Here is a 13,735-nt window from a genome sequence, read left to right as displayed (position 1 = left end):
AACATTAAGACAAAGCAACATGAGAAGAAAGCTAGAGAAGTAATGAAGTAGCTAAGGGATAAGCTGAATTGCGAAAAAAAAAATAATAACAATAACTATGTAAACCAGTAAACAAGAGATGAGTTGAACTACGTAAGAAGAGTCAAGAATGTAATTGACCACTAAACAACCAATAAACTAAAAAGGATGATTAAAATGAGATATTCTATTAAGACATGGAAAGCTAACAGCCAAAAAGTAAAGAGAAAATCTTCTACAACTAAATATAAGAGATGGAGGTCGTAAGTCGGACTAATACACCTAGAAAAAAAAGAACTAGCTTTTGTTAAAAACATGAATGACAACTTTTTTGCTCTAATTTTACCTTCTAAAACAATGCTGAACATTTCCTAAACATATAACGCTCTCAATGGCTTTAATGCATGGAAAAAAAGTTAATTTTAAAATAAAGTGTTGAATGATTGCTTTTGGGTAAATTAAATGAATTGAACATAGGAATGCTCATGCAAGGTAAAAGTAAGCACTTAAGACCTAAAAATGATATTCATCATTGGATGGCTGTTAGGCTAATTCAACATATGGACTTGGATATCATTTTAAAAGGACAAAGATAAGGAGTATATGTCTCAAATGACTTAAGAAAATTTTTGTCAACTGTTTTTCAGCATCCCCTCAAGCAAATTCTAAGCTTTTCTCCTATTTGAATGAACTCACGACCGATTCTCAACTTCTGACTTGTTGTGAAAAATATCTGGATTGCTGGAATGTGGCCCAATGTGGGAGAAAGCGCTGCTATTTGTCTGAAAATTCCTATTGCAATGTTGTGCTTCAAAAATGCTTCCAGCTTCGTCTCTTGGATGTATACACGACTTGGGGAGCTCTTAGACTGAAACACTAATATGGGGAGACTCTAGAAACATGAGAGATGGTGGAGAAAGTGTGTAGGACAGGGGTTAGAGGAGATTGGATTTGCTTGAGACGTGAAGGGGGTATTCTCTACACTAGTGAGTTTAGGATCTCTAGGCTTTCTTGTGTGTTTTGGATGTGAGAAAGGGGTGGTATTTATAGATTTTTTTAGAGGGGAATAGAGGGCTGAGATAGGTGGTAAGGGAGATCAATGGCTGATATTTAAATGGTTTTTGGAGGGAGATTGATTGAGATAATAGGCTGTCAAGACAGATTTGTGAGAGATTCTCTCAATCAATCAAGACAAATAGTGAAAGATTTCACCAATTTACCTAAATTGGACATTCCAAGTTTAGGTGTTTGGCTTGATTGATTGAAAGCTATACCTGGTCAAATCTTAGACTTTTAAGATGTTTCTAGAGGCTGAGGGGAAGTTTGGGTCGTGGAATGCCCTAGGTTCGAAGTTATTGTGAAGAGGATTCTACATGGAGGGCTCGGATCGAGTTTAGATTCGGGCCTCAAGATGGAGGGGCAAACGGTGTCGGAATTGGATGATCTTGGTACCGTTGGACTTGGAATTTCGAGCTCTATCCATCTATAAGGTTGGATTTCTGATTTTATGGGGGTTAGGATTTAAGATCAGAGATGATCCCAATCGGACGATCGGAATCGGTTCCGGTTTTAGGTCTTGAGATGAAGGGGTAAGCGGTATCGGATTCGGGTGATCTTGGTGTCTTTGGATTCGGATTTTTTGGACCTACGTACCTATGGTCTTGGATTTTGGATTTAATGTGAAATGAGTATTAGGTTTAAAATGACTCCGATCAGACGATCGAATTCAGTTTTGGCTTCGGGTTTCAGGATGAAGGGGTAAACGGTGTTGGATTTGGGTGATTTTGGTGTCTTTGGATTTGCATTTTTAGGCTCTACGTACCTATAGTTTTGGGTTTCTGATTTGGTGTGAAATGTGGTTTAGGGTCAAAATGACTCCGATTGGATAATCGAAATCGGTTCCGGCTTTGGGTCTAAAGATGAAGGGGTAAACGGTGTTGGATTTGGGTGATCTTGGTGTCGTTGGATTTGGATTTCCAGGCTCTATGTACCTATGGTATTGGATTTCTGATTTTGTGTGAAATGTGGTTTTGGGTCAAAAAGAATCCGATCGGACAATCGGAATCGGTTCCGGTTTTGGGTCTAAAGATGAAGGGGTAAACGGTGTTGGATTTGGGTGATCTTGGTGTCGTTGGATTTTGATTTTCAGGCTCTACGTACCTATAGTTTTGGATTTCTGATTTAGTGTGAAATATGGTTTTGGGTCAAAATGACTCCGATCGGATGATCAGAATCAATTCTGGCTTTGGGTCTAAAGATGAAGGGGTAAACAATGTCGGATTTTGGGGATATTGGTGTCATTAGGTTTGGTTTTTTGTGCTCTACGTACCTATGGTTTTATATTTCTGATTTGGTGTGAAATGTGGTTTTGGGTCATAATGACTCCAATCGGACGATCGAAATCAGTTCTGACTTTGGGTCTAAAGATGAAGGGGTAAATAGTGATGGATTTGGGTGATATTGGTGTCATTGGGTTTGGTTTTTGGGGCTTTATGTAGCTATGGTTTTGGGTCCTTGAGGCCCCAACTTTTGTAAAATTCCAAAAATACCCCCAGGTTGACCATGAGGTTAGCTGAAGCATGCTTGAAGCTCAAAGTGCTGCAGAAAGACTGAAGAGCGCAAAAATGGGGTGTCTACAATAAGCATGGTACAAAAACTAATTACTCTCGACATTTTCTTCAAGCCTTGACCTTTTCAAAAACCCAAGAGTATTTTCGAAACTAGAACTTGGTCCTAATTACAACACTAGTTGCCAAAGTCCTAAAATTAATAATAAAATGAGGAAAAAGAACAAATATACCAAATAGCATCAAATCCCAACATCTATCTCATAATAAAAATCTATCTATCAAGTCAACAAAAATAAAGGAAAGGCCCATTATAAATGAGATTCTATTCAAATAAAGTCAATGAATGATCTTTCAAATCTTAATCGAATTCCTCAAACCCCAAAAGTTTTTGCAAAGTTTCTTTAAACATTGTATTTGTTTGCCAACTTCAAGTTCAGTCTTAGTTTTAACTTTCTAAATGCTTTTTTGTAATTTTCGACGGAGGTCCTCTAATTTAAGGCATTCCCCTTACATGACCTAGTCTAGTTGACCATAGATTTTTGCACATTTTAGCACATCCTTGCTAGGTTCCCTTGACCCACTCCAAGGAAGCCATCCTACCTAATCACCTACACGTCTAACGTTCTTAGGATTTCCAATCAGTAGCCGCACCCACCGTAGAATCGACAACCCTAGCACTCCACACCAAGTCTATTACCTTAACCTCACCCATAGCACCCTACACCCTTGCAAGTCAGGTTTAACTTCGACCCATTCTTACTTAGGATCCAACATCTAGTTAGCCAAGTCATAGAAACCTCAATAGCTCTAGTTTCATACTAGGGGCAAGTCGGTTTTGTCATGGTTTTCTGTTGTTTTTGCCTACACTTCATCATTTTTTTGAGCATATCGCATGTCATCGCAAGTTGCATCCCTAGAACTAGTCCCTAGGCCACACCAGTTTATTGCCACCCGTTGGATGCCTACAACCTAGATTGGTACCTTTATAGAACCAACAGCACAGGCCCTTTAGACAACCAACTTTAAAACATCAACACAAATTAAACAAAAGTCCAAATCCCTCTTAAACTGAAAAGAACCCTTTTAGGATCATCATGGAGCAAGCCTCTCATCAACCTCCCACCGGGCAGGATTTGAGATACCAGAAGAAATAATTGAGTTCAATGCTTTATTCCCTCACCCCAACCTTGACACTCCTAAAAATGTTACAAGTATGATGGATCTAGTTGTCCCAAAGCTTACACTCCTCTTTATTATGATTGTTAGCCCAACTATTTTCTAAGAGCCTAAAAGGAGCCACTTTGGATTGGTATACCCAACTCAACCTAGACATTCAAAAGACACAGAGCAAATTGGTGCACATTTTGATGATCTAAAACACATTAGGAAGACATAGGACAAACTTTCCAAGACTCTCATCGATCGCAAATTGCTGGTACACACATCGAATGGGGAGTTAATGATGAGAAAATCCATCTAGAATCCACAAATCCACTAGTTGAGATAAAAAAAAAAAATCAACTATAGTTGTCACAATACATCAATCTTCCCCTTCAACACAGAAACAACAAACTTTAACTAGAAGAGTCAAGAGACGATTCACTCCCCTCCCTCTATAGTCTTAATTGCTACCTCGACTGATTAAGAGTGGATATCTAACACCTTCGTCACCTAAACCAATTCCCCAATCCCCTACCTAAGAGCTTTAAGTTGGGTGAGTATCGCTCTTATCACTAAGGACCTGGGGCACTCAACAAACAATTGCACATTTCTCAAAGTCAACATCCAAGATCTAATCTAAAAACATAATTAAAATATGTACTCAAATTGATAACCTTTTTAAGAGATACAACTGGTCTGATCCATCACAATGGGTACGTAGGCAACCCAGGCAGTGGTGCCTGGGTGCAACCAGAATAATCAAATAAAAACAAAACTTTAGGCCTCACAAATAAACACATTTTAGCATCTACACCTAAAACCCTAGATTATCCACCCAGACAACCTCTAGGTACCAACCCAAATAGTCTAGGCATTGCTTGCATCATCTTTGCATTCATTCCATGCATGTGCACTCCATCTAAAGTCTAATGCTCCCAACAGGAAAGATGACCTCACCTACAAAAGATCAAGTCAAAATCCAACAAGAGATCGAAGAACTTCGAAAAGCAGTGAACCTGTTAACCTTCAAAGTTGATTGACTAATCTCCCGCATAGGAACAACACCACTAGTTTTTGTTTCGAATCCTATGCACCACCTCAACCATCCAAGAAAGAAGTGAAGAAGTTCAGTCTGTTACCTTGCCAATCTTCCCAACTTTTGCCCATCTTGGTCAAGAAATGATACCATCATTTATTGCCTTGGGAGCCTCCTACAGATCCAAAGAATTTCAACCAGAAGGTTTATTGTGCCTACCATCAAGGACCAGGACATGAGACCAATGAATGCCGGCAATTGAAGTATGCTATCCAATGCCTCATTAATGATGACTAATACAACCCTAGGGCTCAAGCTTATGGACATACTGCCACTTAAAGAACATTTGCATTGAACTTTGTTTTTCTTTGTGCCTTAAAAGCTTAGTGTACTCAGTTTTTACTTAATGAAACATTGTTATGACAAAACCCACAACTTTCCAAAAATGCTTGAAATAAAAATCAAGGGGCAAGAAAAAAGAAGAAAGACAAGAATGAAAAAGAATGAAAAGAGCATGAAAAAAGGCAAAAAGAACTAAGGGCAAGTTCACTAAAAGGCCCCACATTGTCAAAGAGTATTACTTCTCCCTTGAATGATCAATTGGGGACAAGCTTAGCATGTATTTCATTTCATAAGTCATGCATACAATCAAGAGATGAAGGGAGGCCATCTATCAATCATTTCACTCTGTCTTTACTCCACAAACCAATCCTCTGAATCACTTCTTTGACTAAACCCATGTTTTAAGGAATAGATGTCAAATGTTCGAATGCCCTTACAATAAGTCAAAAATCAGCAAAGTGAAATTTTGAAGGAAAAAAGGAAAGAAAAAAAAATTGGGATAGTTAAGCTAAACAATTGTTGCGGATTTCATCCTAACCCCACTTTATTCTTCACCAACGAAAAGTCCTCCTGGATCAAGTAAGATGTATGGCTCATGGCATCGAAAGACATGAAAAACATTTCTCATCCTAAGAGAATAAATAAGAAAAAAGAAAAAATCCATAAAAAAAGGGTGATATTTGTCAATTCAAGCATCTGAAACCTATGTTAAAAGAATATTTGAGCCTCCTATCTTTCGATTCTAAACCCTACCCTAAGCCATGTTTCGTTTCATTTAATAAGACCTCCTCGATCTTTGAGAGATTAGCGAGCTGACCTTAAGCACACCTTTTTTCGCTGATAATGAGAGGATCAAGTGTAGGCCCCCTAAATGAGAGAAAAAAAAAGAAGAAAAATAAGAAGAAGAAAAAGAAGTCAGACTTGGAAACACTAAACCAGGGGCAAAAAGGGCAAAAAAAACAAGAAAAAAAAACAGAGAAAGAGAAGGATAAATTCCAAACTCAGGGCAAGCATATCAAAGCACAAGAAGTTCGATTCTACATTGTTGTGAAGACTCAATATCTCTATGTAAAGGGTCAACTATCTCTTGCTCGAACATTTTTCCCGAAGTGAATTTCTAATTGGCATCTAACATTTCTAAGACATATATCTCTGAAACCAACAGTGTTGCTGTCATCAAATCTCACACCACATTAAGGGTAACCAGGCTCTTTTGAGTGTCATTGTTTTGTCAGAAATAAGCTATAACTTTTGACCTAATCCTTTTCAACCTCTTGTCATCATCTTCCCAGTCGGCATCATGCGCATTATCCTTTTCTCCAAGCCAAATGTTTCAAAATGACCAATCATCACAGGAAAACAAGAAAAGGGTCATCACCCGTTTACCTTGCTTTTTAAAATCATCAAGCTTCCAGATGGGCATATCATTTCCTGCACTATGGCATAAAAATCATTGTTTGATCATTGAATTTGTTTTAAAGTCACTCGTGGCATTAAAGTCCCTCGTGGCATCAAAGTCCCTCGTGGCACTAAAGTCACCTGAGGCATCAAAGTCCCTTGTGGCAAAAAAAAAAAAATCTTGCATTATCGCATAGTGAAAATCTCAATAGCATCCTTTTTTCTTGCATCTAAAGCATCCAAAAATTTGTTTTCAAATCATCCAAATGTTTTCCAGAAAATTCAAGAATCTTTCATCCCAATCATCCAAAAATTTTCGTACAAATCTCCTCCATCATTCAAAAGTCTTTCATCATCTTCATAATCCTCTCCACAAGTTGCTTTCATCTAAATCCAAAAGTAATTAATCATCCAACTTTCTTTCATTTAAATCATCCAAATCTACCCACCTTGGGGCATAATCGAATACCCATCAAATATCATCAAAACTTCCTGCTTTGTGTGATATGCCATCAAGCATAATCAAATACCTATCAAATATCATCGAAATTTCTCGCTTTGTGCGATCTGCCCTCGGGCTTAATCGAATACCCATCAAATATCATCAAAATTCCTCGCTTTGTGCGATCCGCCTTTGGGCATTATCGAATACCTATCAAATCATCGAAATCTCTCGCTTTGTGCGATCCACCTTCAAGCATAATCGGACACCATCAAATATCATCAAAATTTCTCACTTTATGCGATCCGCCTTCGGGCATAATCGAATACCTATCAAATATCATCGAAATTTCTCGCTTTGTGCAATTCGCTCTCATGCATAACCGAATACCCATCTAATATCATTGAAATTGCTTGCTTTGTGCGATCTACCTTCGGGCATAATCGAATATCATCGAAATTTCTCGCTTTGTTTGATCCGCCCTCGGGCATAATCGAATACCCATCAATATCATCGAAATTTCTCGCTTTATGCGATTCGCTTTCGGGCATAATCGAATATCCATCGAAATCTCTCACTTTTTGCAATCCACCTTCGGGCATAATCGAATACCCATAAAAAATCATTGAAATTTCTTGCTTTGTGCACTTCGCCTTCGGGCATAATCAAATGCCCATCCAAATTCATCAAAGCCTCTTTGGCATGATCTCTTACCATCAAATTTTATCACCTTGTGTGGCTTACCTTCATGCAAAATCTTGGAGTCAATCAAAAGCAGTCACTTGGCTTAATCCAAAAAAAAATCCCATGTGAAATACCTTCAGGCAAATCACTCAAAGAAGTGAAAAAATTTCAGTTCGATCATTCCTAAGATCATAAAGATCTTTTTACCTCGATGCAAAGTAGTATGTCCAGCAGCACAGAAAGCTTGATAAGTTATGACCAAACCACCTTTTATAAAATCTAGACCATTGTTGGGGGGCATTGGACTTACTTTAACATCGTACACTTTGTACCATACAGTTTTCGTCGCATGAATTATCGAAGTTTTAATGTGCCAGTAACTCCTATCTAAAGGGATCTTATTACCTTCCAGAATGACAACACGCACTATAACAATCACATGACCTTTGTTAACTTTCAAAATGATTTCCTAAAATGATTTCAACACCAAACATCAAAAATCAAAACCCATAAAAAAATCAAAATCCATATTAAACTTTCATCAAATATTTTCAAAAATCAAAACTTGTAAAAACTTAAATAATAAAAACTCAAAATCAAATAACTAATTTCAAAAATCAAAACCTGTAAAAAACCGAAAACAAAAATCAAAATCCATCAAATATTCAAAATCAAAACCTATAAAAGCCCAAAACAAAAATCAAAATCCTTTCAAAAATCAAAACCTGTAAAAACCCAAAATAAAATCCATATTAAACTTCCATCAAATGTTTTCAAAAATCAAAACAAACTCAAAAAAAGGGGGGGAAATCAAAACCCATAAACTTCCGTCAAACATTTTAAATAACTGAATTCAAAAATCAAAACCAGTAAAAACTCAAATAAAAAAAATCAAAATCCATATTAAGTTGATAAACTTCCAACAATTATTTTAAATCCATAAATCAAACAACTAATTCAAATCAAGAGTCAAAATCCACCAAATATTCAAATCAAATTAAAACCCATAAAAATCCAAATCAAAGGTAAAAAAACCAACAAATACCCAAATAAAATAGCAAATCAAAAGCCAAAATATGTCAAAGGTGAAAAAGCATCAAATATTCAAATTAAATAGCCAATCAAAAGCCAAAATTCATTAAATATTCAAATCAAATTCAAAAATCAAAACCCATAAAAATTCAAATCAAAAGTCAAAAACCAACAAATATTCAAATCAAATAGCTAATCAAAAGCCAAAAACCATCAAATAAAACCTGTAAAAATCAAATATTTTCAAAAATCAAAACCCATAAAAATTAAAAAACCATAAAATATTCAAATCAAATAGCCAATTTCAAAAATCAAAATCAAGAGCCAAAGTCCATCAAGTATTTAAATCAAATAAAACCTGTAAAAATCAAATATTTTTAAAAATCAAAACCCATAAAATTCAAAAACCATAAAATATTCAAATCAAATAGCCAATTTCAAAAATCAAAATCGAAAGCCAAAGTCCATCAAATATTTAAATCAAATGAAACCCGCAAAAAAATCAAATATTCAAAATTCATCAAATATTTAAATCAAAATCAAGACGTGAAAAACTCAAATAAAAAAAATCAAAATCCATATCAACTTAGTAAAATTTCATCAAATAACAAATTCAATCTTCAAAAACCTAAATCAGTAAAAAAAATCAAATCAAATCAAAATTTATAGGCTTTCATCAAATTATCAACAGAAAAAGGTCAAACACACACAAACTTAATCTATAGACATCCAACAAATAACAAATCCATAAAAAAAGAACTTAACGAGCTTCATCCCATATTAAAAAAATATAAAATCCTTCAAAACATATGCAGGCATACATCAAAAAATCAAACATCAACTAATGCTAACTAGTTTTGGGATGGCACCACTATGCTTTTCTTGTGTTTGTTTGACAATTGCACTTGCCTTCCGAGGCTTGGGATGGTACAACACCTTCCAAGTAAAGGTTTTGCACTACATCAACTTCAACCTTAACTAAAATTCCAGCAACAAAATCTCCTCCTCCAAACTCTTGGCCCTTACAAAAATCTTCGTGTACTTCTTTTTCTTTGTTGTTCGGCAACTTGCTACCTCCAACAAAGAGGGGCAGCTGTTAGCACCCAATTTTTGCTTGGCCCCTTCACCCTACCGCTTTGTACTCCAAAAACTTGAAACACAACCAGATTAACTTGAGACTTTCCAAACCCGAAAAAACCCTCCTTTGACATAATCCACAGGATAAACAATAACCTTGATTAGACATCACCACCAAACTTGAGAAATTTCGACTTAGTTATACATCAATTTTCATAACTAAACTCTAAAGATTCATTGTTCATCACGCCAACTTCCTTTCTAACGGCCCTGATATATTCAATATCCAAATTCCAACTCCTCCAAAATCAAATCTAACATATCCATCACCCCAAAATCACTAGAAAATAATCAACTAGTGAATTCCACCACGAATCTTCAACAACCAACCGCAAAAATATCAAGATCTCATTCGGATGGTCCTTAATGATTACCAAGATTGGCCATATATTTATGAGATCAGAACCATCCACTTCACTCCTCACCCTAATCCATGCTCACCTACCAAATTGTAGCTCCAAATTCTCCCATTTGGCCCACCATCAAGTCAAGATTCCATTTCAGCAAATCTCATCAAAATAAAACTAATCACCTATTATCCCAACTTCACGTGACAAATCAGACTTTACCATTGTGTTTGGAGACCCAAAAAACCCCAACGCGTCAAATTTCACAACAAACACCTCTGTTTGACCATAAACAAAGTAAGATTCCAATTTAGACCCTCTTGTTGATTGAAAAACCATAAGCAAAGACCTTGATCTAAGACAAATCAATAAATCTACACCTTTATCAAAGATCAATCACTTCCATCAGATTCAGGATGTTCTAAAACACCAACCCACCAAATCTCATCCCAAAATTCCTCCGTTTGACCATTCATCAAACAAAAACTCTATTTCAGCAAATCTCGTTGACCCGAACTTGTCAGCCATAAATCTCAATCATCCCGGCCCTATTTTTCCAATCAGACCTCACCACTGTGTTCAGTGGCCCAAAAAACCCCAACACGCCAAATTTCATGACCAGACTCATTCTTTTGATCGTTAAATTAGAAATGTATCATTTTGACGCACCATATTAAATTACCACATCATCTGGCCCAACCTAAAGCCTTAAAAGGTTGATGGTTGGTGTCAGACCCATTCTTGACCCATTAGAACACCTGGACCAATCAAATAGAGCCTAATAGACTCAAAAAGCTCAAAATACCAAACAGCCCCTACTTAAAACCAAGAAAAGACAAAATAACATTTAAAAGTTCTTCAAATTTACATTTTCTACCACTGATAGCCCCAAAGATGAGACTGCAACGTCTGGCACGCCCCCAAGCTCCCATTGGATGCACGAAACCCATGAAAACCACCCCCAAATCGAAGAAAGAGTTTCACCAAACAGGAAGGCTTGACTGGGCATCCATTTCTTTGAAGAATCTTTGCCTATTTGTGTGTAAAACCTCTACTAAATCCTAGGCACTGCAGCTGAACAAATTCAAATCTGACCCCCTTCCCTTTCTCTATAAATACTAACATAATTCGAGCTCAAAAGAGGGGAGGACACCAGGGGAAAAAAGAGAAAGAGAAAGAGAGAGGAAACCTGAGAGAGATCCCTAGAGAAAGAAAGAATGAGAAGAAGATGAGAGTTTCCCAACTCCTTTAACACACCCAATTTGCTTGAAACCCCGAAATCCTTGAAGCTAAGCTCAACCCTCATCCTCTGTTTTCTAGATTCAACGCTAGAAACACCCAACCTAGTTCCTACCTTGCTCAAGTTTCATTTGAAGTCCTTTCAATTGCTGGAAAGATTGTTTCAATGTCGTACAAGAGAGGTAAGCCTCTCATTCCACCGTTTCTTTGCTTTTAGTTTAGTTTCAAGTTGCTTAAAGCCCTGAAATTTTGGGAAATTTGCATTCCCAGCTTCCTCCAGATTAAGAAAAAGAGGTAGAGAGGCAAGGGTCTTAGGGAAACTAGTACCTAAGACCCAGTAACATCACTTCAAATCAATTATGGGTGAAGTTAGGAACATTTTCACTAGATTTCAAGAGCTTTGAACAATCTTGTTAGTTCATGTTGTGCCGAAATTTGAGCCTGAATTACTCCCGTAGTGGGCTGCTATAGCAGCTTGGAGAGAGGGGTGCCTAACACCTTCCCTCTCCCAATCTTTGGAACCCAAAGCCTTTTGGTTCAGTGCCTTTCCTTGGTGGAGAACGGAGTCACTATCAAGGCAAGTAAATCGTTTTTTGGATCCAAAATTAAGGGCCCATTTACTCTAAAAGATGGGTGGTGACTCCAACTCTTTTGAGCCAGCCATGAGCTTTTCGGAGATCACACTGACCTAAAAGATGGCATCATCGGCACATCGGCAGTGTTTTGACTTAGCCGAATTCATAAGCCTAGTCACTTTGAGATCTAGGCATAGGTGCACCTCGGCAACCTCACGTCATGTTTTGACACTTAGCCTATTTTCTAGTGACTAAAAATAGAAGATAAGAAAGGGGGGCATAGTATATGCAAAAAAAGAAAATCGATTTCATTGAGTAATGTAAAAGTACATCGTACATAGCTCAAAAGAAGAAAAAGAAGCAGATCTTTCTATTAAGATTGTCAAGCTCGGAGGCTCGGCATGGAACATAAATGCAGGGGGGTCCAAGAAAAGAGGCAAGAATTTCAAATGTCCACGGGCTCCTCGATGCCTATGTCGTCGACTCCATTGCTACCAGTACCAACTCTGCCATCTACACCACCCTCAATGCCCCCACTGACCTCGTCTTCCTCCTCGGAGTCAGGCTCCTCATCGACCCGGGTCATCATCTCTTTGGAGCATGTCGAACTCTTTAGCTTGGCTTGGTAAAAGTTGGAGCATCTCGGAGGCTTGGCATAGTTTGAAGCCTGATGAAAGGTGCCTGTTCTGAGGTCCTCTCTCTCCTTCAGAAAGTTGGGCAAAGTTTCGAAGTCCTCAACAGCTCTGACCTCGATAGTATAGACGTTGTGGAGAAGTTTACCTTGAAGCTCAGAAAGCTCGGCTTACTTCTAGCTTGTCGGTCAACTTCTCAATGATGCTTGCCAGGTTGGCACTATGACTTCGCTCCTAGACAATCTTGGCCTTTAGGTCATGGACAAATGGCTAGCTCGTTCCAAGCGAAACCGATACTCCATCACCTTCTCCTCAAGAACTTGAGCTCTAGCAGCTCCCCTATCGGCTTGCCCCAGTAGTGTGTGGGCCATGGTGTTTGCCTAAAAAAACACGGTGTATCAACAACAAGCTAAAATTTGGCAAAGGATGAAGGAAGAGGTTGGGTACATACCACCAAGAGGCAACACATAAGCTTCCCGCCTACTTCACTGGGACACAACTCATGGAGCTTTGCGACTTCCTTTAGAAAGATGGCCTCCTTACTCTTTACTAGGACTGTCCAAAAATCCATGATGGTGTGCTTCTCCTTGGAAGTGGCCCCGGCGTCCAAATTAGTGGTCACCTTGGCCAAGCTGTGGAAGGGGCTCCTCGGAAGTCCGGGTGGCCTTGGGTTCAAGCGAGGTCCCCTCTAGTCAATCGTCCTCAATAAGGTCAACCACCGGCACGGCTTTAGTTACACCCCGTCCAGCGGGCTCGGAAGTTACGACTTGAGGAGCTTCTTATGGAATCACCTTCTTCTTCTTCCTCATCATAGCATGAAACAGCCAGGAAGTTGGTACGCATGACAGAAATATGCCAAAACTTGAAATGACGACCTACCCGGAGGACTCAGCCCGGCCTGTATCAGTTTCTCCTCAACCAAGAATTCACTCAGCTCCGACCTCTTGTCCACTAAGAGTTGCACTCTAATATGCATCCGCTCACTCAAATGTATCCTCCCTAGAATCCCTAGTCCCCATTCTTCAAGCCGTTAAGAATGGCCATCGACCATTATGTTCAAGAAAGAAATACCTCATCTTCCAATCTGGTACCTTGGAAGGGAAGCCATGCAGCAATTTACAC

This window comes from Nelumbo nucifera, chromosome 1 (assembly GCF_055504915.1).
Source record: "Nelumbo nucifera cultivar China Antique chromosome 1, China Antique-T2T, whole genome shotgun sequence".
In the NCBI taxonomy this organism is placed as follows: Eukaryota; Viridiplantae; Streptophyta; class Magnoliopsida; order Proteales; family Nelumbonaceae; genus Nelumbo; species Nelumbo nucifera.
The sequence above is the reverse complement of the archived record's forward strand: the minus strand, read 5'-3'. Positions refer to the sequence as shown.